This window comes from Rhinopithecus bieti, unplaced genomic scaffold (genome assembly GCF_001698545.2).
Source record: "Rhinopithecus bieti isolate Rb0 unplaced genomic scaffold, ASM169854v2 scaffold_82361, whole genome shotgun sequence".
Classification (NCBI taxonomy): Eukaryota; Metazoa; Chordata; class Mammalia; order Primates; family Cercopithecidae; genus Rhinopithecus; species Rhinopithecus bieti.
The window spans coordinates 284,033-310,871 of NW_016830492.1; the positions used below are offsets into that span (position 1 = coordinate 284,033).

At 39.1% G+C, this 26,839-nt stretch overlaps 1 long non-coding RNA gene across 1 annotated transcript; it reads right to left on the bottom strand.

Annotated features, from left to right (window-relative positions):
- Positions 1-3,427: 3,427 nt before the first annotated feature.
- LOC108524456 (uncharacterized) lies at positions 3,428-20,888 on the bottom strand. The gene is made up of 3 exons (XR_001884050.1): positions 20,751-20,888; positions 5,208-5,341; positions 3,428-3,490 (listed from the first exon to the last, which is right to left on the bottom strand). It is a non-coding gene; the product is annotated as an uncharacterized LOC108524456 (long non-coding RNA).
- Positions 20,889-26,839: the final 5,951 nt, after the last annotated feature.

A 26,839-nucleotide genomic window follows, 5' to 3' on the forward strand; every position in this document is an offset into this window, starting at 1 on the left:
CCATTGTATTACATTAGAGTAGGCAATCTTACATTGGTAGAATTTGGGTTTTTCCCTCTAATTTTGACTATTATGAACAATACTGCTAAGAACACTTTCGTGCATGTACTCTAATGCACATGTGTACACATTTCCCAGTGGTTTACAGAGGAGTGGAATACGCATAGTTTGTGTAGAACCTCAATTTCAGACAATTAACATTGTTTTTGAGGTGGGTATTCCAATTTATATTCCCACCAATGGTATTTAACTTTTCATACTCTTCCAAATTTTTTATAAACACTTGTTTTGTTTAATTTTTTTAGTTTTTACCAACCTAGTAGATGTGAAATGGTAGTTTATTGTGATTCTAATTTCCATTATTCTGATCCTAATGAGGTTGGATCCTTTTCTTCTGTTCATTGGCCATAAGATATTTTATTTTGTGAAGAGCCTGTTCAAATCTGTTGTCAAGTTTCAGTTGTGTTAGTTCTATTTTTTGTGTTGATATCAGAGGTGCTTGGATACTCTAAATACTAGTCCTCTATTAAGTAGATGCATTAAAAATATCAGTACAATGCTTTTCAAACTTTGTTCCTCAGGGAAGGACCAGGCTGCATTTGGAGGCAGGATGTATACTGCACAGCTCTACAGGGTATCAGTCAGAAAGAAAATGATACAAATGGCCATGCCCAACCTGTGTAACCCTACATGGAGTTCTAGGAGGCTCATGTGGGACTGATGCCTAAAAATATTTGAAATCCACTCATTGAATCTATTTTACAAACGTGGAAACAGAATCAGAGAGATTAAGTTGAAAGAATAGATACTTTGATTATCTAGATTGAAATGGGGCTGGCCTAGAAGTGTTTTTGGTTATACTAAATCTTGAACTCAGTTTTGAAGAGGGGCTAGTTTTTCACACAGATGTGGAAAAGATGCGACAGATGTGAGTAATGAATTACAACCAACTTTGGAAGTAGTAAAAGACAAATTTCCTTGCAAGACATGGCAATAATATTTTTCAAGATGTGAAACAGGGATAAAAAATCAGGATGCTTAGCGATATGAGAGATAAAATTTAAAGAGAAGTTGCAAAGTGCAGAAATAACTGTATTTTTTTGTCTCCCTATCCTCCCTTCTGAGTTACTTGTAGTTGTGGAATTCTACAGTATCAGGGAGGACTAGGTTCAAAAGTCTATAGCAAAGAATGACAACTGAATATTATCAAAATTCATGAGGGTTTATTCTCATCTGTAAAAGTGAAGAGTGGGAAATTCCAGCCTGGTAGGGCAATTGTATGACATCATTTGAGATTCAGGCTTCTTCTATCTTTGATCTTAAAGGTCACAAGATAGAGATTCCCTGTCCAGTCATATTCACATTCTGTCACCGAAAGAAGGAAAGAGAAAAAGAAAAAAGGTTGATTCCTTGCAGAGTCAATTCTCTTACAGATGCCTGCTGGAAACCCTACAGCAGACTTGTACTCCATGATCTTAATGGCTGGAATTAGCCACATGGCCATAGCTAGACAGGCTGGGGATACAGACTTTTAGCTGGGCACAAGCTTCCCCTAATATTAGGTTGGTGCAAAAATAATTGTGTTTTTTTGCCATTAAAATCATTACAAAAACTGCTATTACTTTTGTACCAGTATAACTGAGGTTCTGTTTCTCAGGAAGCAGGGGCACTGAATGTTAGTCATCTACCTTCTTTTCTGGAGAAAACTCCATTTCCATCATAGGGAAGGGTACATAACCCAGCCCAGGCCAAAAAAAGGCCTCATTTTCTGGTTTCAGTGATTGCTTCAGGGGTGGGACATAATTCCATTTCAGCCAATCAAATTATATCTTGGATTCACCTATGGAAAGGATTTTCTCTTAGGGTTGCTAAGCCCCAGACTTACTGAGTCAGAATCATTGGAAATGAAGCCTGGGAATCCGTTCTTTTATAAACGGTTCTCAGGTGATTCTTCTGATTGTCCTGTTTGGGAATTACCAGATCTGCCATGTGTAGTAAACCAATATTTAATCTAGCATCTCCTCTCTTAGGGCCTTCAAAGAATAACAGCATGAAAAGGAGCTTGCTAGATGTCTTTCCAAAGGGGGACATCAAAAGGCTGAGCATACAGTGTAGGTATAACTGCGCCATAACTATCATGGGCTCACAGCTATAGACTCTTAGAGTTATGATTTTTTTTTCTAGTTTATTACTTGTTCTATAAAGTAGCACTTGAAAATATAAATAGTCCTAAAAGCACTTTGTTTTAATTTTACCAGGGCTTCTAGGTCTGCTTTGCTGGGATTTGGTGCCAGAATCTGTGTTCACTTAATCAGTACCCTTTGTGATTTTATCAGCCTGATGCACCAACTCTTATGTTTTGTCTTTCTAGGCTGAAGTGTTTAAAGTCTCTTTGGTTTCTTTTCAAACCCTAATCATTTGAAGGACCTCCTTAAGTAAGTTCCAGTTTCATTATGCCATTTTTGAGGTTTGATGGTTGGAACTATACTCAGTATTTCTGGAGCCAATGTATTCTGGTGTCTCTCTGTGTATATGTGTGTGCGTGTGTGCAAACGCTTATAAGATTGTGCTTTCTATTTTGTTTTTGACATCCTTCCTGATGATGCTTGCTTTTGTGACTGCCACAATACATTGGACCAACCCCTTTAGGGAATGGTCGGCAATGATGCCATCATCCTTTTCCTGGATCACGTCTGCACTCGGAGCCCTTGGTCTTCTGAGCACAAGGTGGGTTCTCTTTTCCTGCAGCTATTCCTGTGCAACCAACTGCACTGAGCACGACTATTTACTGGCTACTCACACATCTCTATGAGACCTTCCAGACGTTTATTATTGTCACGATGATGTTTGAATTGTCAAAAAATCTTGGTGTCATCTATAGATTTGAATTTTCACTTTATTGATGTTTAAATCACTTTTGAAAAATGATAGGCATAATTGGGTTACATACAGATTGATGAAATACACATTTTTAATATATCCTCCAGCAGAATAGTGATTACTTCTTTAATCTGCCCTTATAATATCCATCAGAAGCCTACAATAATAGAATATTGTTGACAAAACAGTGAGCTTCATATGAAAATATAGCTTTATGATAATTTCAAAATCCTTATCCCCTTCCCCAATTTCAATGAGATTGCTATTCCCAAACCCTTCCTATAAGGAAATTTTGGAATTGACACTGATCTCCATCCAAGGTTTCACATTTTTGAGTCCCTTCTAACACTTTGACAAAAGCAATTCACGTTTAAAACTTTTAAAATGAGAGATGCTGACTCAGTGTACCATAAATTATGCCCATGGTTTGATGAGGCCATCTCTGTTCTGATCCTATTTTTATCTGAGAAGTGATGGTTACAAGCTCATTCAGTGGGTTCAGTTTCCCCAGATGTGAACCCAGATCTATCACTTGTTAGCCATGTGACCTTGGCTAGTCTGGGTAGATCCTCAATTTCAGACAAGTCTCTCCAAGCCTCGGTTTCTTCACCTGTGCAATGGGAATAATATTAACACTTAGCTGATGGAGCTGGAAAGATTGAATGAGAAAATTGATGTAAAGCACCTAGAAAAATGCAAATAAATTATAATTGATGAGGCTCTGGGGAATGGAATTATGGATGCCACTATTCATTTATTAATTCAACAAGACATGGACAACCTATTATATTCAGGGAATGTTCTGAGGGCCATAAAGAGATAAATTAGACACAAATCTTGACCTTTTAGCCTTGAAAACAGTTTTGAACATAAATCATTATAAGGTACAGAGTAACAAGTACCATAAGGAACATAGTCTCTGGATTTAGACTCTTGCAGTTCAGATATAAGCAAGCTTCATCACTAGCTACCTGTGTAACCTTAGGCCAGGCGCTTAATCTTAGTCATTTTTTTTCTCTTCCCATCTGTTAAAAAGTGGAAATAATAATGGTGTTTACCTCACACTGTTGTTATCAGGATTAAATAAGAAAATGCATGTAAAATGCTCAGCACTTCGACTGTCACGTAATGTGTAACATAAACTGCTTTCATAAAAGTACTGCAAAAATTCAGGGAAGCAAGGGAATTTTTTTTCTTTTGTTATATCCATTTGTGGAAGGGAAAGGTCATGGAAGGCTTCTTGCAAGAGACTGATAAATCATAAAGCCAATTAATTATTTTTGTTTGTTTGTTTGTTTGAGACAGAGTCTCACTCTGTCACCCAGGCTGGAGTGCAGTGGTACAATCTCAGCTCACAGCAGCCGCTGCCTCTCGGGTTTAATCGATTATCACGCCTCAGCTGGAACTACAGGCATGCACCACCATGCATGGCTAATTTTTCTATTTTTAGTAGAGACAGGGTTCTGCTACATTGGCCAGGCTGGTCTCGAACTCCTGGCTTTTAGTGATCTGCCCACCTTGGCCTACCAAAGTGCTGGGATTACAGATGTGAGCCACCATGCCTGGTGCAATTTATGAATTTAAAAAATAACACATTGTGCTGTTTGCCATCAGGCCAGCTCAATTATCCTACGAGGTAGGTTTTGTAGGGATATTACATTTCCATCTTTTAGATGCCTAAACAGAAACTCAGAGTTTAAATTAAGTAACTTGCTGAAGGTTCCCCAGGTACTTGGTGAAGCTGGTATTTGCTCACAGGGTTGTTTGACTTGACTTGAAAGCCCAGCTGTTTTTTTTTTTTTTTTTTTTTAGACGGAGTCTGGCTCTGTTGCCCAGGCTGGAGTGCAGTGATATAATCTTGGCTCACTGTAACCTCTACCTCCTGGGTTCAAGCAAATCTCCTGCCTCAGCCTCCTGAGTAGCTGGGATTACAGGCACCCACCACCGCACCTGGCTAAATTTTTATATATTTTTTAGTAGAGATGGGGTTTCGCCATGTTGGCCAGGCTGGTCTCAAACTCCTGACCTCAGGTGATCCACCCACCTCGGCCCCCCAAAGTGCTGGGATTACAGGCGTGAGCCACTGTGCCCAGCCAAAACCCCAACTTCTTAACATCTGCTTTATACCCTTCTCATGGTATATTGCTCATGGTACAGACTACTCTCTTCCCAGGGTGAGAATAGAGTTGAATTTGCAATCACAACATGGCTGATGAGGCTGGAATCAAAATCAAGGGGGTTTGTGCCATACTTCATCTAAGTTGTATTAAGATCAAGAGAAATATTCCTGCTCTGTGGTAAAACAAACAAAACAGACAAAACCATACCTTTTAAGTTACTGGAAGGTTAAGTTCCATTGAATGATGCTGGATACCTCTGACAGATTTTTATCCTTTGGCTCTCGTGTCCTTGTCTGTTTTCTGGAACTCCAATACCCTCCATACTGGCCATTAAGCTGTGGCTAAATAAAACAAATTAGTTACATTGCTTACAGGTTAGAGTCTTTGTGCTACCCTAATCTCTTGATGAGAGATGGGAAACACCTTGATTTTATCAACAGCAGATTGACAGATGGTGTTCTAATAGTCAAAATGGCATCTACATTTATGGAGCCCTTCCTTTGTGCCAGGCCGGATGCTGTGTGCAGATGATCTCATCTCACCTTTAGTACCTTCTTGTGAGGTAAGGTTACTCTCATACAGTGGTTAAGCACAAGGGTTCTGGAGCTTGACTGCTAGGTGCAAATTCTGGCTCCATCACTTACTGTCTGACGCTAAGCAAGTTGGTTAACCTCTCTATGCCTTAGTTTCCTTATCTCTAAAAGAAAAATAACAAAAAAGACATGGTCAGAAGTAACTGAATTAATACATTCAGTATGATTAGAACAGCGCCTTGATCGTTGTAAGTAATTAATACATGTTAACTCTGGCGGGGAGGGAAACTTTTTCGTCTACCCTCTTAGCTTTAGCTTTTGGAGGCTTGACAACTAAACTCACAAAAGATAGATTAGCCAGAGAAAAGATATATTTTTATTCACAGAAGTACTTGGGAACTTACTGAAAAGTATGACTCAAGGAGGTGCTTAGAATTGGGTGAAGGAGAGAGGTGAAGGAATAGGTGAAGGAGAAAGGGAGAAGATTACTTATAGGAAAACAAATGACTTGTAGGAAAGATAAATAGGCCTGTAGGAGAATAGATGGGAGATACAATCATTTTGTGACAATGACTGTTTAGGTGATTTCAATCTTTCCTGGTTACAAAATTCCTGGGAGGGGATTTTTAACAGTTGAATTCTTTTGGGAGGTTCTGCTTTTAAGCAGATAATGGGTGTTTAGAAGAAAACTCTTCACAGTGTTATATTCTGGATTCTTTCAGCTCTTATTATCTCCATTGTATAGATGGGAAAATGAAGGTTTAGAGTGATTAATTATCTAGGATCACCAAGTGGTAAACAGCAGCACTGAGATTTGAAACCAGGCTCGGCTGACCTCAGAGCCTTTCATCTTTCCGCTAAGAGATCTCAAAAGGAGAAATTCTAATCTTATCTGAAACTTCTAGGGGCATATAAATTCTTTGGGATAAATTTAACATACTGGATCTCAGCGTCATCATTTGCAAAATGAGAGCATTGAACAATATGAGTTTTAATGGCCTTTCCATCTCCAAAGACATTCCTTATTTTGGGTGTTTTAATCACAATTATTAGAGAAGAAATAATGGTCACATATCAAAGAATGTACTAGAGGAGACATTACAGTGTATGTGTGTGTGTCTGTGTGTGTACACCCACGTCTATGTGTGTACACCTGCATATGTGTTTCGATTGCTCTGAAAGACTGATTGCCTTAGGAAGGAAAGGGACCATCCTAAGATGTAGATACTTTAGTTATTTATTTCCACTGCATATGCTGTTGACCTAGGATTCTGCACGTCCTCAGGGAGTGTCTCTTCCAGGCCTTTTCCAAAAGGTGATTGGCAAGGGAAGTTCTTCTAAAAGAGATAAGTGGCTTCTAAAAGTAAACTCAGAATAAATGGAGTACAAATTCTGTTTACTAAATATTTCCTGGTTGATGGCCACTAACGTGCAGCCCTGCATGACATGTTCTTTGAGGAATGGAAGAAGTGAAGTTGAATTCTGTTTCTCCATCATTTGGGAAAGATATTTAGGAAGCCGTGCTGAGTAGAAGATTGCATCATTTCAGAGCAGAAACTCAAAACTATAGTAATGGATGCTACAGTGTGGGAGATGTGTTTACTTTGGAGACCATTGAGAGATGTGAGAGGCTTTTGAAAACTCATAACAAAATTTGTTCAATACATTCTTTGTGGTATGTTAAATTTGCAGAATTCTTTGCATGGCCATGTGCAATTTCTGTGAAGTTTACTTCCTTTATGCCAAATATCCCTTTGCATTTTGTGTGGTTGTGCTTCAGAATTGTGGGGTTTTGCTGATGCTGGTTATTCTTACCAAAGTCTTTCCCTCACTCTTTGGAGGACAGATAGGAAAACTGCATGCATGAGCTAGTTGAGTCAAACATTTTCTAATTCTTCTGTTCCTCTTCTTTCTTTTTAAAACATATATATATTTAAATATTTCATATGTTAAATATAAATTTAATATAATTAATTAATATAAATTATATATTTAATAAAATTAAATATATATATTTAAATTTTTAGATGTTGAGTCTTAGTGATACTAATCTAGTAGCATGATTCCTGTATTGATTCTGAATTTTCAAGATGATTTCTTCAGCCTAATGATAGACCAATTTAAAATCTAACTGGTGAGGTGAGACCTGTAATTACACACACACACACACACACACACACACACACACAAAGGGGGGTGGTGGTGGTTACATGGGAAGAAAAGTGGAAGGATTACTAGCTGACACCCAAAGACATAACCTAGCTTTTTTCCCTACCTGAGAAAAATAAATAAATAAAAGCTAACCAAACAAAATATAAGGAGAACTGTAAATAAATAAATCACCATTGTCCCTGAGAACCTGCCTGCATGGGAAGGAGAGGTGGGCTATAGCCCGTAAGGACCAGAGAAACAAGAAAGGAAGTGGGTGGGATTGCTACATAAGTAAAGTTCTGAGGAGTCATTAAAGCAAAAGGGAAACTAAATCCCATTGATGTGTAGATTCAAGGTTCAGAAAGGCCCTAACAAGTGGGTGGAACTCCCAGGTCATCAGGAGGTCACAAAAGGACAGAGGAAGCTCAGGCAGCCTGGAGTCACGCTTTCTAAGGGAAACTAGAGTTAAGCTAGTTCTTTGACTTGGCTTAAGAAATGTGCGTAAATTAACCTGTAGGGATGGGTGGGGAGAAGTGAGGTTAAAAAAAAAAAATGTTTCGAAGCCTGTTCCTTAATTTGAAGTGATAACCTGCATTTTTAGGGTTTTATTATTTTATTTTAGGTGCACTGGAGATTTGTTTTGGTGGGAAGAAGGAATTCCTTCCTTCCTTCCTTTCAAGGTCTCCATTTGTAACCTAGCCTGGAGGGCAGTGGCGTGAACATGGCTCACTGCAGCCTTGACTTCCCAGGCTCCACTGATTCTCCTTCCTCAGCCCTCTAAGTAGTTAGGACAACAGGTGGGTGCCACCATACCTGGCTGTATTTTTTTGTTGAAATGGGGTTTCGCCGTGTTGCCCAGGCTGGTCTTGAGCTCCTGAGCTCCAGTGATTCATCTGCCTCGGCCTCACAAGTGTTGGGATTACAGGCTGAGCCACTGTGTCTGGTCAGACCGAATTTCTTGACATGTGCTTAAATAAATTGATTTTATATCTCTCTTTCCTAAGGTCACTCTTCCCTTTAGAACCCAGGACTTGGATTCATACGCAAGAATACTTTCACAGAACCTACTTTTTGGGTCTGGGAGTAAGGCTGATTTAGGTATATATTCCAGCTTCACCACTAATGCACAAGCTATTGCCAAGACCTAGGCAAGACCAAGAGGCAACAATGTTAGTGGTGGTGCTGTCTAAACCTAAGGATTGTCAGGAGACCAATGGCTGTGAAATGCTTGGTACGGATATTGGCATATACTATAGTAACTGTCTGATTCTGAGCAAGGCCCCTCCTCTCTCTTGACCTCAGTTTTCTCTTATGTGATAGAACCATAATGCTAATTTTTTCAGGATTATTGTATACTTTAAATGTGATGATGTATTTGCCACCATTCTTGGCAAATTTTTCTTCTTCAAGTCTCAGCTCAAAAGTCACCTCTTCTCAGAAGCTTTCTGAATTATTTGAAAAGGTTAGGAGTTGATTTAACATGGTCCCATGGCAATTTGTCTTTGTTGCCATTGTATAGTTTCTTGTATTCTATTATAGATATTGGCTCAACTCTTCCCTTCATCTTTGTGGCTTAGTGTCTTTTCATGTAGCATAGTTGTTAAAAACTAGGCTTTCAGATGAGTTGGACATTTTTGCTTAACAATACACTGTGATGCTGAGCTAGCTACTTTTCTTCTCTGAAACTCAGTTTTCTCAACTATAAAATAGGAGCATTAATACCTTGCTTGTAAATACTAATGTTGACCCATCACCTAAGATGGTCCCTGGCACATATGAAATCGTCAATAATTATCTGTAGAATGCGTGAACAAATAGAAGTGCTGTGCATATTAATGAAATGCATATGGAAAGCTCAGTGCCCTGTACTTGGTAGACTCTTTTGCTTTCTTTTTTTTTCCTTGGGGGAGGAGGGCAGGGTCTCACTCTGTTGCCCAGGTTGGAGCGCAGTGGCATGATCTCAGCTCACTGCAGCCTTGACCTCCCAGGTTCCAGTGATCCTCGCACCTCAGCCTCCTGAGTAGCTGGGACCACAGGTATGTGCCACCATGACTGGCTAATTTTTGTATTTTTTGTAGAGGCAGTGTCTCACCATGTTGTCCAAGCTGGTCTCAAGCTCCAGGGCTCAAGCAATACTCTCACCTCGGTCTCCAAAGTGCTGGGATTACAGGCGTGAACCACCATGCCCAGCTTCTAGACTCTTAGTCATTGCATGTCATTAGATAGGTAATGTATAGAATCATCCCTCCATATACTTGGGGGATTGGTTGCAGGATCCCCCTCAGATACCTCCCTCAAAAGCTGGAGATGCTCAAGTCCCTTATATAAGATGGAGCAGTATTTGCATATAACCTATCCACATCCTCCCATATACTTTAAATTATCTCTAGATTACTAATTATACCTAATACAATGTAAATGCTATATAAATAGTTGTTATGGTGTATTTTTAATCTTTCTTTCTTTTTTTCTTTCTTCCTTCCTTCCTTCCTTCCTTCCTTCCTTCCTTCCTTCCTTCCTTTCTTTCTTTCTTTCCTTTTCTTTTCTTTTCTTTTCTTTCTTTTCTTTCTTGCCTCTACCTCACCAGACTCAGGTCATCCTCCCAGCTCACTCTCCTGAGTAGCTGGGGCTACAGACACATGCAACCACACCAGGCTAATTTTTGTATTTTTTGCAGCGACTAGATTTTGCCATGCTGCCCAGGCTGCTCTGGAACTCCTGGGCTCGTTGATCCATCTACCTTGGCCTCCCAAAGTGCTGGGATTACAGGTGTGAACTACTGCTCCTGGCTATTTTAAATCTTTTTTTACTGAATATATTTGATTCAAGATTGGTTGAATCTATGGATGAGAAATTTCAGAATATGGATGGCCTACTGTACTTGCTTATTTTCTGGGGTATGAATGGTATATGTCTTATATAGGGTTTTGCCTAAAAGAAACAAGCAAATAAACAAATGCTTGCTAAATAAATATTTGTTTCTCACCCAGAGATAGGAAGAAAGTCTTTAGGAATCTGATATGCTAAATGCACTTAGAATTACAGAACTTTTTAGAGAAAGAGATCTTAAAGCTTTTCTGAACCCTTTTCTTCTGCTAATTTTAACTTTTGTTTGTTTGTTTGCTTACCATTTCTTTGGTTTCTGCTCTTATTTGAATATTTCCTTCCTTCTACTTTGGATTTCCTTTGCTCTTTTTCTAGCTTATAATGTGGGAAGCTCACATACTTAATTTTAGATCTTTCTTTTTCTTTTTCTTTTTTTGTTTTAGATAAACATTCAAAGCTCTAAATTCCCCTTTAATCACTGCTTTAGCTGCATCCACAAAGTTTAAAGTTATATTTTCATTATTATTCAGCTAAAAGTATTTTCTAATTTTCCTTGTAACTTCTTCTTAGTCGTATGGATTATTGAGAATTGTATTACTTGATTTCTAAACATTTAGGATTTTTCTAGACATTTAATTATTGATTTCCAATTTTCCTTCATGGTCGCTACAAGCAAACTCTGTATAATTTCAATATTTCTAAATAACTGAGACTTGTTTTATGGCCTATCATATGGTTTATCTTAGTGAACATATCATGGGCACTTGAAAAGAATATGCATTCTGCAGTTGTTGGGTATATTGTTTTACAAATGTCAACTTGTTGCAATTAGTTGATAGTGTTTAGATCTTCCATATTTTTACTGACATCTTGTATAGTTGGTCTATTAGTTGCAAAGAGAGGATGTTTAAATCTATAACTTTTGGCAGGGCGCGGTGGCTCAAGCCTGTAATCCCAGCACTTAGGGAGGCTGAGGCGGTCGGATCACGAGGTCAGGAGAGGGAGACCATCCTGGCTAACAGAGTGAAACCCTCTCTCTACTAAAAATACAAAAAATTAGCCGGGTATGGGGGCGGGAGCCTGTAGTTCCAGCTACTCGGGAAGCTGAGACAGGAGAATGGCGTGAACCCAGCAGGTAGAGATTGCAGTGAGCGGAGACTGCGCCACTGCACTCCAGCCTTGGCAACAGAGCGAGACTCCGTCTCAAAAAACAAAAAAAACAAAAAAACAAAAACTATAACTTCCATTGTTGAATTGTCTAGCCTTCCCTTTAATTTCAGCAAGCTTTGTTTTGTATATTTTGAAACTGTATTATTATATTCTCTCCATTTTTAAAAATTTTGTACATGAGAAAGATTGAACTTTGTAACATGCTTTAAAAAAATTTGTTTGGGTCATTATAAATGTGTAGAGGCTCAAGTTACACAATTCATACCATGCCTACATTTATAAAATGTTTTGTGAAAGTACTCTGATATAACGCCTGTAATCCCAGCACTTTGGGAGCCCAAGACGCGCGGATTACAAGGTCAGGAGATTGAGACCATCCTGGCCGACATGGTGAAACCCCGTCTTACTAAGTAAAGTACAAACATTAGCCGGGTGTGGCGGCGTGCGGCTGTAATTCCAGCTACTTGGGAGGCTGAAGCAGGAGAATCACTTGAACCCAGGAGGCGGAGATTGCAGTGAGCCGAGGTTGCGCCACTGCACTCCAGCCTGACGACAGAGCAAGACTCCGTCTAAAAAAAAAAAAAAAAAAAGCTCCCTTATAATCCTCCTTCTAGAAATAACCACTCAAAAGTTTGACAAGGCATGTTTTGGATTTAAAAAATGCTTACATAAATATATAGGAACATATATTTTTATATTTTACATAAGCAAGTTTATATTCATATGTTTTCTGCAACAAGTTTTTTCCCCACAAACTTTAACAATTTATGGAATATCTTTCCATTTAACTCATTTACCTCATCTTTAAAACAACTTTATTACGTCGTTTTCTATTGTATGAATGTCTAATAATTTATATACTCAACTTCCTATTTTAGAATATTTAGCTTCTTTGCAATCGTTTACTATGATCAGCAATAGTATCATGTAAATTATTGGTTTATGCTACATTAACTATTTCCTTTCAATAATTCCTGAAAGTGGAATGACTCGTCAACAGCCTCCCACATTTTACACCGATCCCTATTGCTTGATTGCCCTCTTTCAGACTTGCTACTCGCATGTTACTGGACATGGCTACTATTTTTATTCTTTCTTAGTCAGTAGGGTAGCACTCATTTTAAAAGTTAGCAATCTCTGCACCACATTAGAAGATCATGCAATGTCAGGTCCAAGTTTTTCATGGCAAAAATGTTGAAAATATGCCAAGTAGGGAGAAGAGGAGGACACGATGAGCTTTCCAACTCTAACTCTTGATTCTCCTTGATCTCATGATGTGGAAATAGAAGAGACAATTCATGTAGAAGGGAAAAATCAAAGTTTATTAGAGATATGTGGGATATATAAATTGGATCTCGAATATTTTAACTTCAGGTCTCTGTTTTCTTCAACCCATTACTATCAAGAAAATGACTCCCATCCCCACTGAGTGCTCTAAATGTAGAAGAAACATTGTAGAAGACAATGTCCCACACGGGGATACCTAGGGCAGGATGTTGTGGGAATAGGATTGCTGTTTATTGAGCACCTGCTCTCTGTATTCCAGATGCTTTTACTTATCTCATTTCTCCCGCATCAAGCCTGAGGGTTAGGTAGTGGTGTTAATCATTATTTTATCCTTACAGAGGAGAAACCCTAAGCTCTTAAAGGGCAAGCACACTCCCTTAGAAGTGGCAGAACCTGTATTTTGTGTGTGTCTGTCTGCACTAAGGAGCATGCTCTCTGGTCTCTATGACTATGCCCCAGGGAGTGGGTGTGGGGCATGGAGGGGCAGTAGAGGAGAATGGAGCTGGTCTCTGTCCTCCAGGGGACAACTGCCTTTGTAAGCCTCAGGGAATCTGCTGGGTGCATTCATAGATCAAGACTCAGAACTGTCCTAAACTGCCCCTTGCTTTTGGCAACAGTAGGGCTTATGTTTGTTTCCAGAAATCACGGTAGTGATCACAATGAGGCTGTGTTCATATGCAATTGGGTTTGACAGAAATTAATTTTTAATAAGAGGCTCCATTCAGTCAAACAATTGCCTTTCGGGACCCATGTCGGGGTCGGTTGCCCAAGGCTGGGCACTGGCACAGAGTGTGCTTTTGGCTGTGGCCTGGGAGAGAGAGAGAGAGACAGAGAGAGAGGGAGTATGGTGGGTGTTGAGGGGGAGGTACTGACTGGTCTTTGTCAGATCTTAATTCAGCACCAGGCATCGGTCTAACCAGAAGCTGGAGGAGGCAGCTGGGTCATTTATTTGATTGCCAAAGAAGAAAAATGTGGTGCCCCCAAGAAAACCCCTTCTGATTCCTCATACTGAGAGCCCTTCCAACTAATTTAAGGTCTGGCAGATGCTCAGGGCGTGAGTTTTTTCCCTGTGTTTTTGTTAAGTGTTGCTTACTCTGTGCTGTTATTTAACTCTAACAGTAACCCTGCAAGGCACAATGCTACAGGCCATTTTAAACATGGGGAAAACGATAGCTCAGAGAGGTTAAATAACTCAGACTGTACAACCCTGTGTCAAGTATTTTGTGTCCTCTTTGTGGAGATGAATCTCCATCTTCACCATCCCTCTAAGGACCAGTTATTGGAGTACTGGAGGCATTGTTGAGACTATCAGGTTTGTGCCATCTCTCTCAATGGAATGACATTAAACAACCGTATTTATTTATGCCCACAACTAATATTTCTCCATGCCACTCCATTAAGCTTTGCATCACTAACCTCTCTTCTTTGTTACTGACACCAATAAGGTGGCATTCACACCAATTTCAGAAGATCTGGAGGGCCTCTGCATTTTCTCTTTTAGAGGCTGCTTCCATTTTACTCAGGAAATGCACACTTTTTGGTTTGTGTGTGTGTATGTGTGTGTGTTTTCCAGTTCTACTAAAAGGCAGAATCTTACAGCTCTGCCTTCTCAGTGTGGGTGGCACTGCCATTTCCAGCACTGCTGACTTATCCACCAGCCGCCCCCAAAACCTGTATCAGGAGACATGGTGACTTCTCTCCTAAATTACACAGGTCGGTTTTAAAATAGAGTGCAGGGGTTCCCTTGTCAGGAGAGCTGTCAGGCTGCCCACTTTTCACAGTCTCTTCTACCTCCCTTCTTCCGTACACGTCAAAGCATTTTTATTTTCATTTAAAAAATGTTCTGCTTAAATGATCTGGAGCCCTGAAATTACCAAAAGGCTCATTTAAAGCATCCTAGGGAACCTTAAAATGCTTCGGTTTCATGATTTAAAATCACGTGCAACTTGATTTTCTACACTTCACCATCTTTGCAGGGCATCATTAGCATGAAAATGAATTTTAAAAATACATTCTAGTGGAACTGAACACCCTGACATGAACAGTTCTGCTCTGTGTCTAGGCTGGCAAGTTGGGGGACACAGAGTGGCTTTGGTGCTGGGTATATATCAGCCTGCATAGGCAGTGCAGCAAAGGAAATGAAAAATTCAATGAATAGAAGACAAAACAAATAAAACCAAACACGTAAAATATACTCTGGAAATAAAACAAATAATAATAACAATAAATACCCTGCACACAGAGAAATGCTGGGAAAAAGAAGGGTCTGCCACTTGGATAAATATTATTTAGTTAAATCTTTTCCAAAATTCTAGGATTTGTTGAGACATCTTGTCCTTTGTGTGGGGGAATGTCAAAATCTCCATTTTTTTTTTTCTGTAACCTTTTGCCTCTCCATTCCTCTCCTCTTATCTGCTGTGGCTGTTCCTCCCTTATATGGCTGTCCTCGGAAGTCCAGGAATTTGAATGTTATGTGAAAGGCTAATTCTAATTGGGCTCGGTGACATTCGTGTCAAATGGGAGATGTATGGGGGTCATCCTGCGAAAGATCAACAGGAACCCGCATCTGCTGTTCTGCATTGCTTCTTTCATTCCATTCTCTGGAAATACCATTCTCAGCTAAATGGTCCAACAGCCCTGTTTTCCCCTCCACCAGGCCTCCCCCTCCCTGCCACCCACCGGTTCCTTAATTAGCAGGGCAAATAGGATTCCCTAGCATTTCTTTAACATTTCAGCCTTGCAAAATGTTTATGTTTACTATCTCATTTATCACACATAGAAACTTGTGAGATAAGAAAGACAGGTATTATTAAATCATGTTCATTTTATAGCTGGGGAACCTGAGCTTTTAGTCAGTTCTAGTTATTGCTTATGATTGCACAGCTCATTAAAAGCAGGGGCCACTTCTTCCCTCCCAGCCCTAGGTTTTTTGGCACCCTGTTTGGATGCATTTCCTTAAACAGAATGCTTCCTGACTTGGGACATCAGGCAACATTTGTGGATCCAAGTTAGAGATTATTTTGTAATAGGAAAGCTCCTCCAGCTTTATGCCTCCATTTTATATAAGCTTTTCTTATCTCAATCTAAATGACTTCATACTTTAGGAAGTGTATAGCTTCATTCATTCAACAAATATTTACACTCTCCTAGTTTGAGTATATAGCAGTGAATAAAACAGAGAAAGCCCCCACCCTGTTGAAGCTTACGTTCCAGTGGAAGTGGCCAAGAATAAAGACAGAAGCAAATAATACATGATAGGTTTGGTGGTGAAAAGTGCTGAGGCAGAAATAAAGAAAGATGAGTAAAGTATTGCGTTTATGTAAGGTGATCAAGAAACACCTCTTTGTAACAGCATCATTCGATGAGGTACCTGAGGAATTGAGGAAGTAAGTGCTCCAGTTATTTGTGGGCAAAGCAGTTCTAGGGATGAGCACTGGCATGTGCAAAGGCCCTGGGGTGGGAGAATACTTGTCATGTTAGAAGAAATGCAGTTAAGATAGCCTGGCTGGAGCTGAGGAAAGAGGTGAGAGGCGGTAGAGGAGATCAGAGAGGTTGGCAGGGGAGTGTTGGTGGGATAGAGTCACAGTGAGAATTTTGGTGTTAACTCTGAGTGAGACAGAATGCCACTTGAGGGGTTTCAGTATGGGGTGCTGGTGTCTGAAAGGGCATTTAGACAAATGTCTGCACCCTGCTGGGTTGTGGCCCAGCTCTGACCCCTTCTATCCCAGCCTCGATTCCACTCAATCTCTTTTCATTGTTCACCAGGAATGGCTACATACTTCACATGGCCCAGTGCAAAAAGAAAATGTGGGGCCTCTTGTTCAAATTGCAGGGAAAAAAGGGTACAGTTGGAGGTCCTAAAATATAAGGCTTTTCTCATCCTTCTGCAGCTGGCTCTCGACTTGTAATGGTGTTTTAAATGTGCTATTTGATATAATTCTAAGTAAAGAAGCATTCACATTTAAAATTATTAGCATGAATTTTACCATTCATCTTATATTGTGCAATGCCAGTTTTAAATGCAACTATAGGAACCTTGTACTTGTATGCAGAATCGATTAGATTATACATTCCTTGTTTTGTAGTTCATACATGTGTATGTAGTTGTTACCAGAGCAGAAGAAATGCTACACAAAACTGATTCAATTGTTTTTATTTCTTGCTATGCAACATTCTACCAACATTACCTTGTGCTTACTGATGAGTAAGGAAGAACTGAAAGGAAAAGGAACTATTGGTTGTCCCATCTTTCCTTTTTTTCTGTGTCATAATTTTCAGGAAAAGTGGTTGGCTAATAACAGCAAAGTACTAGGAGTAACAAAGGATATAAGTTTTCTTGGTTGTTTGGGCCTCTTAAGATGCCATCGCTTTCTTCCTACATTAGAAGCAAGTTCTGGTTAGAATGTAGAGTGTAGTCAGCACCCCCACTCACTCAGTCATATATGTAATATGCTTGCCTTGTATTCACTTTCTGTCTTGATCTCCCAAACACTGTAGATCCATTAGATTTCTGGGCTTATGGAGGATTGCAAATGCTCTATGTGAAAGGAATGGTAATAAATGATGGCCACACGTAGTGTGGGTCTCTCCTTTGCTCATTTACATGCCACATTATCCCATTGGTTTTTTGCTTAGAAAACAAAGGCTCAAAGACAGAATTATTAAGAAATTTAGGACAGTGACATCAGAACAGTACACTAAGCTCATGGTGTATGAAGCACAGGCTGCACGCCCAGGAAGCTCGCCCTGTTGCTCACCCCGCTCTTTCTAGAACTAGCCTTGCCTTGGGGTAGGAGATAATGAAAGGATGATTGCAAGAGAGAAATAATCCTGGGGCCTGAGGCAAGTCCCTGTGCCTTGGCCTGGTGACAGTTTACACTGCCTATATGGAAGAAGGCTCTTAACAAATTCTGGTTGAGAAGATGGTAATGCTTAGAACAGAGGAGAGTTATATCAGAAAGCACAGAGAAGTATGAGAGAAATAGACAAAGGAGAGACATGTATAATGTAATTCTAAGTGAAAGAGGGAAAGCAGGTGAGGGGAGTGGATGAGAGAGAGGCAATGGATGATAATGGTGACATTGGTGGTTTTGGTTGAGTTGATTTTAGTCTTAGAGCTAGTGGCAGGGATAATATCAAAGAAAAGGGAATATTTATAAATTCTGGGAATAACTAGGGCCTAGGAACAAAGATGCAAAGTTGGGTATGAGTAATTATTAATCAAGAAGGGGAACTGGGAATTAGTAACTGATTTTTTACGGGAAGGAAGAGGAGTAATGAGTTTAGTATGGTCATTGTGTGCATACCGTATCTCTCTCTCTCTCTCTCTCTCTCTCTCTCTCTCTCTCTCTCTGTCTATCATTATCATCATCTTTTTTATTTTATTGGGAGGAAAATGAAAGAGTAAACACCCAGGGGCAGGATAAAATGTCAAACAAAAAAAGACAAGCTCTCTGAATTTGGAGAAAATGAGAAACTTGGGCTTTGGTTTCAGATTGTAGAATAATGTCAGGAATGAGACATTAGAAAGAAGTTAGTTGTCTGACATTTGTTAGTGATTTATGGCTAAGGTTGTGGGAGGACAGTTGTCACCTAAAAGTAGTTACAGCACAGAGAACTTCTATGGGCCATCTGTCTGAGTGTGAAGGGATACAGAGGGCTCTCACAGTCCCCTGGGACAAAGATCTGGGATGATTCTGGGGAAAAGGCTGTGGTCTATTCTGTCTTGCCCTAAGACGAAAGCAAGAGGTGCCCCTGCCCTGGGCCCCGTCCTCGAGGGGGTCCCGGCCTGACCTTCCTTGGGATGCAACGGGAAAAGAGCCTGAGAGGTTAAGGGGACAAACCCATCTGAAGCCCAAGTCCTCTTTCGAGACCATGTTCCAGATACTGAGGACACTGGAACTCCCAAGGCTTGATTCTAGATACCGAGTGGGTTCCTTCCCTGCGTTTGTCCCACTTTTGAGCACTTCTAGTCTGTAGGATGGCCAAAGACTGACTGAAATACCCCCAGATGTGCCCTTGAGGTTGCTTGTGGTGTGGGATGGACCTGGGAGATATGGAAGTGGGGAGGCAGGGGGCATGGATCAGGGAGTGGTCTCCCCATGTCACCATGTTCCAGTGTGGAATTCTGGGGTGTCCAAGGAGGCTGAATTTGAACTTGATCTTTCTTGTTATTAAGAAGATATGGTTATTGGGACAGGAGAATAGAATATATTTTATTTAGCCTTTTGTTCACTTCTTTCTTTAACTTTGAATTATTTATTTATTTGATATGTGGGCATTCATTTGTTCTCCTGTCCTAGCCCTGCCTCTTTATACATTCTTTCCTGGGTCTACTGGCTTAGGGTGATGAGCGTTTCCCTTATCCCTTAACCCCTTTATTATTGTTGTTGTTTTGTTATTATCTTTAGCAATGTAACGGAGACCCTGAAAGATTGAGAGGCTGAGTCTTTCTGCCTAAATATGCTCTCAGTTACTTCTCATTTTGTGAATGGATACAGTTGTTTTAAGGAGGAGAATAAAAATATCTTGATGTTTTAGGCATCATTTGTTTCTTTGATACCTTTCACATGAGGGAAAAAGACAGACAGACCAGAATTACTGGTTAAACCAAGTATCCTGTTTCAATCAGATGCCTGGAAGACATTCTTTACTTTGGGAGCTGGGGCTAGGACTTCCTTTACAAATTGGAGAAGAAACCAGTCCATCTATATGTCTTTTTTTTTTTTTTTTCCTCCATCTCTTTTAAGCCCAGGTCTTGAAAATTTTTCTTCCTTGGGCTTGAAATTAGGAGTTTTAAAAAAGGGAAATGAAATAGCTTGGGCAGGGAGAACAGTGAATCTAGAATGTTCTGTTGAGTTTGGATGTTTAAGTTTCGCTTTTAAGCAGAGTTGGGGTCCAAGCAAATGTGAGGGGAGTAACCTTAGGATCTCTTTGTTGGACATGTGACCTGACTTATGTACTTTATGACAGCACGGACAGGATTAACAGACATGGTTTAGGTTCTTGTCAACAACAAGACACATTTCTCGAGCACTTGCTAATATGTCAGGCATATGCTGAACATATGTTATACGTTACCTCATAATTCATATATCCTAATACAGTTGTTGTTCTCATTTTACAGATGAGAAAACTGAGACTTTGAGAATGTGAGATACTTGCCCAAGATATTACAGCTAGTTAATTCTGAGCTAGACGTGAAAATGATTCTTTTTGATAACAAAGTTCACACTTTTGGCCACAATTCTACACTGACTAGCTTTCCGAGAGTACTTGGTACAAAGTTGGGACAGCTATTTCATTTAATTTCTAGAAGACCAACATTTAGAAAGGTCACCTCGTCTGACCCTTTCAGTTCATTAGCTGAGAAGTTACAGACCCAGAGGGATCAAAGGACTTGTTTGAGGTCAAGCAGCTAGTTAATAACAAAATTAGAACCCAGGTGTGCTAGAATCTGTATTGGCACGTATTCTGCTACATTCTGATGAAGAACTAGTTTGGAAATGCAGTTTAAGTAATGGTAAGCAGGGAAAGTGGAAATGTTTTCTTTGAAAATTCAAACTAGGAACAGAGTTGCCAACTTCTTTTGTTTCCCTGAATTTTCTTTGCCCTGCAACCTGTCCTGTGAATTCTGAGCACTTTTATAAGAAAATGAATAGCTTACGGTTTGGCACTACTATGTCATATTAAGGATGAAGGCGTGTCTTAGTTTGTTTTGTGCTGCTATAACAGAATACCTGATAATTAGTAATTTACAAAAAATGAAAATTCATTGGCTCACAATTCTGGAGGCTGGGAAGTCCAGTATCAGGTGCTGCTGTCTGTCAAGGCATAGTTTCTCCTACAAAATTTCTAAGCCAAACATGTGTTTTGTTTTGTGATTGTTCCATAAAACTCTCTTCCTTCTCTTCATTGGTGAGTAGGGTGTGGATGGGGGCAAGAGACGCATGCCCCAATTTTCAAGTAGAGTTTCTAATTTATACTTGGTTTCCATGTGGGAACCACCCTTTGTTTTCCATCCTGCGTATTGGAAATTGTGGGAAAAGTCACGTGATGTCTCTAATTTCAAAATTCTTCAACATTAAAAAAAAAAAGATGAGTTTTAAAAAGGAAACTGAGAAAATTTTGAAACTTTTACCTACCCTATGGGTTCAGAAACTGTTTCAGTTAGCTTTGGCAGTAGAAAAAATGGCCCCAAAAGTTAGTGGCCTAAATGGCCATCATTGATTTGCTCACAATTGTGTGAGTCAGCAATCTGTGCTGAGCTCAGCTGGGAATACTCATCTCAGTTTTTACTGTGGCCAGAGCAGTAGCTAAGTAGATGTTTTGCAAAGAAAGCTACGACCATTCCTTCCATCCCTATACAAATGCCCCTTTGCCACGTGACTTGCCACTTCACTGAACAGAGGAGTTTATTTCTCTATTCCTTGTATTTGGATTTGACTATGTGGCTTATGTTTTGCCCCACGAGACATTAGCAAACATGACACAGAAGATATTTGAGAAGTACTTACACATTCAGGTTTGCTCCCTTGCCGCTGGGAACCTGGAGACCACCTTTTGAAGCAACCTGAACTGACTTATTAGGGAATAAGAAACCATGTAGAGAGAGACCAACCATCTCAGCGTTTCTGGCTGAGGTCTTAGGCATGTGAGTGAGACCATCCTAGACCTTTGGTTTGTGTCAACTTGACTCAGACCAGAACTAAGACAAATAATAAATCATTGGTGCTGTATGCCACTTAATATCTACTTTTTGGCATGTTTGTTTAAAATTCCACGTTTACTATCCCATTCAAATCTTATATCTACAGCAATTTTAAAAGTCTATTTTGCATGCTTAAGATAATTTGAATGACTAGCTAGCAATCTAAGGCAGTTTTATAAATTTTGCTTTATAAAATGGTGATATTGATATTGTTACCTGACATAAAACTCCTGAAACTGTTGTTATAAAGCAAAAGTCCTCACTGGCAAAGAAATTTAATCAATAACAGGTAAATCAAGATGATATGCTGGTACCACGGATTTATAGAACAGCTCTAAGCAAGTTGTTTCACTTCTGTCTCACTGCAGAGGGGATCAAAAGCTAAAAATACTATCAAAAATTCAAATGGCACCAGCAACACATTCCTAAATGATAAAGGTCAAGTTTATAAACTAAATTAATAGTGCTCATGTAAGAGATAACTAAGAATAAAGATGCAATCTGCTGAATCTTTTACCTTTTCCTCTTGGGATATAAGTTTTCTTCAAGTGACCCCATGAAAATTCCTTTATACTCTTTTACTTCCTGGGTTAGTAGGTGGTTTACAATATTAGGTCTAATCACATCAATGTCTTGAGAAAAAAAATTCCATTATACTTTCAACAGATGTTGATGCATAAAAATCCACCAAGAAATACTCTCTGCTATTGTGCTGTTTTCAGTAGATGGAGATCTAATAAGGAACTGCTCATTTTGGCCAGATTTTCTAAGTTTCTCACTATTGCTCCCACGTCTATTGAGACAGAGCTGTCTCTGGCAGCTGTAGGCTTTCAGAATCAAAGCCAACAGTAAGCAGGGCATGTCTGAGCACATCACATGTGGCTCAGGACTTAGGCAGCTCCTGGGGCAGAGGAGGGCCAGGCTTGTGGAACAGGGGTCAGAAGGATTAGAAGGACTACAGAAACGTGTTGGAATTGATGGATCTGAAGCCTCCTGGGTCGTGAAAAGCTTACGCCATTCAGTTTTGGAGTGATTTGTTTTGCAACAAAAACCAATAGGAATAGAGCAACCTTAGAAGACTATTCAGGACAGAGTACTCCTTAGGGAAATATTACTAATTATGATAGAGATATTATGAAAACAAAGTTTACCAGATGAGAATAGCATAAAAATTACTATTATTAAAACTAATGATGGTGATAATGATTCTGACAATCTCAATGTTCTTTATTTTCTATAACAAAGATCTGACATATAATGATCTCATTCAAAATGATCACTTTTGTTAAAAAACGTTTGCCCTACACTTCCATTAGTAATATTAACATCTATTCTCTTCTATCTAGGGATATTTTGAGGAGGTAGTGTTAATAGAAATATTAAAAAGTATAATATCTATAGGAATTGGAGACACAGAATTGGCTTTTTACACATAATGTGACACAATTTAGTCAGATTGTTTTCCTCTGGACATCTCAATTTTTTGGGGAGGAAGGGAATTTTTATTGTAGGTCAGAACACTTTCATTCTACCACTTGTTGGGCAGGCTCTTTGGGAGACCTCAGGAATTGAGGGGAAAAGTTCCTTCTTATCTTCCTTCTTATTCCTCAAAGCCCGTCAAGTTGGAGCTTTTAGCATAGTTGAGGTTCATTATGACATACAGTAATATTTTCCCAAATATGTTCTTTGTAACATTCGTTCTTCAGGATAATCAATGTGAAAGAGATAAGGAGTCAGATAAGTTTCAGAAATATTATATATTCAATCCCACTTTTTGTCACAATGGACATTAGTACAGTATACTGAAGACTTTAAGAAATATTGTAGTAAGGAAGTGATTGTCTCCTTTAAAAATCTAGTGCTTGTTGATCTTATTTAAATATAGAAATGTCTTCCCCCATAAAATGTTTTAATATCCCATGTACCTGGCATTCACTAGAGAAATATTGAGTTAGTTGGTTCAATTTAATGAGACATTATATATACGTATAGGTATGTATATGCTAGACATCTTGGGCAGATACAATGACAAGCTAGATATGATACTGCTCTCAGAAACCTAATCGGTACAATAGGAAATATAAAACTGTTCCATAAAAGTATTATATGAAGTAGAAAGAGATAAAGACTGTATCAGTAGAATGCTTTCATTGGAGGAAATAAAACCCAGCCCAAAGTGGCTTGAACGATAAAAGAGAATGATTGCCTTATGTAACTGGGAAGTTCATAGGTAGGTCAGGCTTAGGGAACTTGCTCTGTCAGGGCTCTGGCTTCATTCCTTTATGAACCCCTCAGGACTGTCCTCCTCTGGGGTCAATGTCATCCTCAAGATGGCTTCCTTCATGGGAACAAAATGTGTGCCCTCAATAGTGTGAGGCATATAATCTCTAACTTCTAAATCTGAGAAGAGAAATCCCCTTTCACAACCATTGGTCATACATCCTAAGATTTGTGCAGATTTGACCTCCCCTGAGCCAGTCTATGTGGGCCAGGAAACTACCAAATGCCTATTGGTTTAGGCTTGGATTACTTGGATCAATGAATAAATCAAAAGAGGTGGGATTATCTTCATTGGCATCAACCTTACTCCAGGCCATAGGGACCAGCTCAACCTCACTGAAACCTTGTGGTTGTTACCATGGGTTAGAGGGGGTAGAGTAATATTAGAGGGAAATAACTAAAATGTCCATGACAGAAGGAACTTAAAGAACACTTTAGAGTTCTGTGGATCCAGTGATAGTTTTATCTGTTGGGAGTCTTGGTGGATTAGCATTCGAGTTAGTTGTAAAGGTGATAAGTTGGTCTTGGATGTGGGAAAAGGTGGAGTAGAGGACATTCCAAGAGGAGGGAATTACATGAGCCAAGTCAGTTAGGACATCATGGAGTGTGAATGAAGAGCTATTAGGCAGACTCACTGGATAGAATAGTCAGAACAATGTTTGTATGGGAAATTGCATTCTGCATTCCAGATGTTTAAAAAATGAGGTTTTGAAACACAATCCATTAGTAAATTGGGATCTTCCTGTTCTCTTGGTGAGAGTGGTAGCCCTACTACAATTTGTGATGCTTATGGTCCAAGAAGTCTATGGTTGGCATATCCGTGTAAAATCTTTGTAGAAAAACTACAGACTTGTTTAAAAAGATGCCAGATTAGTATAGAGATGACCATTGACATATTTTATAGATAAATGTTTGTTGACAAGAATAAAAAATTCCTTTTCTTTCTCCAATGGCCCATTGCTGATTATATATTGCTAACTATTAATTATGATTTTTATCAATTACTAATGTCACATATATTACTAATTTAGATTCAACATAAAATGCAATTTTAAAAGTTAGGGAACATTATACATTTTCCTGTACTATTTATCATTTATTTTGAGTAACTAAAAAGACTGTGTTCTTAATTTAATATAAATCGCCTAGACAAAATTTCATAGCTGTTAATGAACTAAAGTTCATTAACGGTGTGAGTTAAGAAAAAAAAAAAAAGAGGTATGTGCTATTGTAAATGGAGAACCCAGATTTGCCGTTACCCAGTGCAGGAAGACAGTTACCAGATCAATGAATGCTCCAGCACATTTTGAGCCCTTTAAAAGTCTCCTTGACTTTTCTTTTCATTTTAATTTTACATTTCTTTGTTTCCTTAAAAATCTAGCCTAGCACCATACCTAGCTTCCCATGAAACAATAGTAGAACCTTTTTAAGGTACGTGTATCAGTCCTGGTCATTCCCTCGAAGCACATTTGGCTCCCTCTCTAAATAGCTGCAGGCATTGGTAGTGCTCTTCCTGCTTCCCCACTGGTTGGTTCTGAATACGTAATTACCTTGAGGTCGAAAGGAGAGGATTAACAGACCTTATCCTGATTGCTTGTTTTTGTAGAGTTGTTAAAAAAGATTTGGGCTCCAGAAACAGGGGGTGTAGCCAGACAGAAGGCAGCCTGGAGTTCAAAAGTCTTGTAATCTTTGGCTCCACAGGCCTATAAAATTGAAGTGTTGACTGAATGCAAACAGCCTGCAGTCTGAGAGGCCCGGCCCCAAGAAAGGAGAAGAGGCCCATCGGTCATTTGAAAAGCCAGGGGTTTCATAATGACTCCGGACTGACCCGTTAATGGATGGCCCCATTTGATTTCCCCTTCCCTATGAACACCAGATCTGGAGCTGTCTGCCACACAACAGAGCTTTTCTTAGCTCCTGTGTTCCTAGAATTTAAGAATAAATGAGGTCTCTTGGAAAGCCCCAGCATGAAAGGAGTAAATTGAAAATATTAAGGGGCAGTGGTGCAGTAATAATACACCCTTGTTTCCTAGTGTCACTCCTTAGGTAATGGTTATAGGCTTGTAATTTGTGAGCAAGAAGATTAAGCTAAATACTAAAACATTATTACAGGCAAGAAGGAACAGGGAACTCTTCTGGGAAAGTGCGAGTGATCAGTCACCTCCTCACCTCTAAGTATTAAGGGTTACCGGAGGTTATAAGATTTAACAAGTATGGAAAGTTTTGCTGGGTGAGAGGGCGTCTTAAAAATTAAGCTGGAAGCCCTTTCAAGTGACTTACTTCACAACAAATCATGACAACAAATCTGAGAAGGAAAACTTTAGTTTGAAAGCATAAACCACAGGTTATACCTGATTGATTTGCAGAATAAAAGATAGATATATTATTTCATTTAAGAAGATGTAACATAATATCACATGAAAACATTAAAGCTGATTATAAAAGATGTTAGAAGAACAATGGAGACACGTTTTTTATTTTATTTTACTAGGCAGAAACAGGAAAGGACTAATGACAATGCCACTGTTTTCTTTCTGAGATGTATTTTTGTCAGCAAGCTAACTTTCAATTATTTGGGCAGAGATCTATTTTATACAACTTTGAAAACAACATAAATGGAAATAAATATTCTTAAATAGTTTCAATGAACTGGCTTTTTTTCCCCTCTTTCTCTTTGGAAGAAGAATCTTTTAGCTTTAGAAAATTGTTTTATAGTACAGTTTTTATATTTTTCTTAAAAACAGGTCCATTCATCTTATTTTATCTTAGTATTTGAACTTTTATACTATGAGGAGATTTCATAAAAATCACACTTACATTGCAGACTCCATATTTATTATTATTATTATTATTATTATTTTTTTTTTTTTTTTTTTTTTTTT